This window comes from Glossina fuscipes, unplaced genomic scaffold (genome assembly GCF_014805625.2).
Source record: "Glossina fuscipes isolate IAEA_lab_2018 unplaced genomic scaffold, Yale_Gfus_2 60336, whole genome shotgun sequence".
NCBI lineage: Eukaryota > Metazoa > Arthropoda > Insecta > Diptera > Glossinidae > Glossina > Glossina fuscipes.
Window position 1 is genome coordinate 8,835 of NW_024002757.1, and position 2,684 is coordinate 11,518.

Genomic DNA, 2,684 nt, shown 5'->3' on the forward strand with positions numbered 1-2,684 from the left:
TTTTCAAACTGATCTTGGTCCTCTTCAGCACTTTTGGGGCACAAATTGTTTTCTTCTGTTGTAGAGGAAGAGACGAGATTGTCAATCAAATAAATTGATCGGAAAAGAATCGTATCATCGGCTTCCGAAAGAAACGTTGAATTTGTTTTCAAAGTGTCATTCATAAGATCGTAGTTTAGAGTGGCTTGCATTTCGATCACTCGAAAACCGCAAAACATATCCACAAAGGAATCCGGATGATCGTGCAACATCTTAAGTTCATCTCTAGCTACTTCTCCAGGAAACGCCGAGAACATTTCCATAGTGTAAAGCGGTATTGTGGAGCGTTCCTCTTGGGTCATTCGTTCAAATAGACGTAGAAACCTTTGACGGCTTGCCAAATCCATATTATGTATAATATATGATAGTGGATTCCTTCGTTGATTGTCTCCAGATATCGGAGTTTACAATTCCTAAGTAGTCAACGATTACCATTTTACCATTGATGCTTTTTGCGATTCTTTATAATTACATTAATTTTAATTATTGCCTGAAATTTTGAAATTCTAGAAATTGTTTTGACGGCATTCTTTGTGGTTCTCAAATTGTTATTTATTACTCTCTAATAAAATGATTGGTGAATATATATTTCAACTATTTTTTTTTTTTGGTATGTTGAAAAGAGATGGACTATATTTCAACTATAAAATAAATATTTTTATTGCTTGTTTTCCATTTGTTATAAAATAATGCACAAATTGTAAATCCCATAACATGAAAAAAAATATACATTCACGTAAAATAAACATAAATTAGGTTAACCCAAGCACTGGTTGGAATCTTTTGTACACAGAAGGCTCAAAATCTCCTGGTCTGCCTCCTGCTTGTGCGGTGGTAGATGCTACAGGACGGGTTCTTCTCAATCACATATTTCACGAAAGTACTTATACTTTCATAACCGAAGCCAGAGCTATCCTTCACGCTGCCAACCTTGCCCATAAAAACAAACTCAAAACCGTTATTGTTACCGGCAGTTCGTCTGTATTACAAGCTGTTCGGAATCCTTCGACTTCGAGATGGAGCACCACCAACAAATTAAGGAATATAATTACTATAACCGACGGAAAAATTAAAATGTTATTGGTACCAAGTCACATTGGCTTACTGGGAAATGAGCAGAGTATGCTGCCGTCATCAATACTACTCTTGCATTAACCCTCAATTAACTCCACCTCTATATCCAACAAATGTTGAGAAAACCAAGATCCATTCTCGAGAATCCGCCTTGGTCATACAATTGCAACTCACCAATGGATCCTGAAGAAGTCTTCTCCCCCAATCTACTGTTGTGGACAAACTCTTACTATAAAGCACATTCTCTGCGACTGCCTCAACTTTTCCTTGGCTAGAAGTATTGCATTTGGAACGATTAACCCTTTGAACATTCTACAATCAGCTTCAGAACAGAACATCAATTCAATATTTTACTTTATTAATACTACTAAGCTTATTATCTAATATCCATTTATTTAAATTAGAGCCGATAGCCTGTGTTGCTAGTGCTCAATGTCTTTTTTTTAGTCTAAGAATTCAATTCATTAGTCTAAAATTAAAATAATAATAATAATAATACTATCTTTTAAATATATTTCAAATGAAAACTAAACATACATAAATTTCTTCGATCGAGAGTTGCTCGCAATCTATTTCACAATCAATCACTTCAGTTGCTTCAGTTGCGAGACAGACAAGGCCTTTCAAATGCATTGCACCAGTTAGGAAAGATCTTAACCTAAAGCAAATGAAAGTTCCATCCATAAAATACAAAATTTGTTGTGAAGTGTTCGTGAAAATCGCAAGACCTTCTGTTCCACCAACTTTACAAGGGCAGGGTTCGGTAAATTGCATAGAATTTCACATGCAGGATCAAGAGCAACGAACAAATTAATGGCTGAATGGTATTTTTGGCCAGAAAAAAAAGAAAAAGACGAAAACATCAGCACGCAAAATAGAAATTCCCAAAGGATTCCGAAACGTCCATATAGACATTGTTGGTCCGCTTGCTCAATGTGATGGCAATCGCTATATACTTGGCATAATTGATAGATTCACACGATGGCCTGAAACGTATCCTTTCCGAATTCTTTGTATACAATTACATCTCACTCTTCTGGTTATCGCAAACAATACCAGGTGATCAAGAAGCACAGTTTACTTCAACCCTTTTCACAGAATTTACAAAATTACTTGCTATTCATAATATCACGACCACTTCTCACCACTTCAAGGCAATGGTATGATAGAGCGCCGCACCGGCTGAAACAGAGAAAATTTACTATTTACAGAGAAAATTTTCCATTTACTGATGAAAAGCTAGTCTAAAATATAGACGTTAACGCAGATCAACCCGCCTCTATATTAGAATTAAAAGAAAACTTCAAGAAAGTCAAATCGCATGTCCCCAAAACCTTAATAGCGTGTGAACAAGTTTCTGCCCGTACTCCAAGCAAGCGCTCACAAGGAAGTCCTCACAAAGGTCTGTTCAAGGTTATTGAAAAAAAAAAATCCCAAATTTTTTAAAATATTAATGACAAACGACATACGAACTGTAGCCGTAAAAAAGAACATACGAACGCACACATTAGAATTAAACCGTGATAATTTTTAAACAAATTCTGGTTGAATGGTCGAAACTCTTCTTCGAC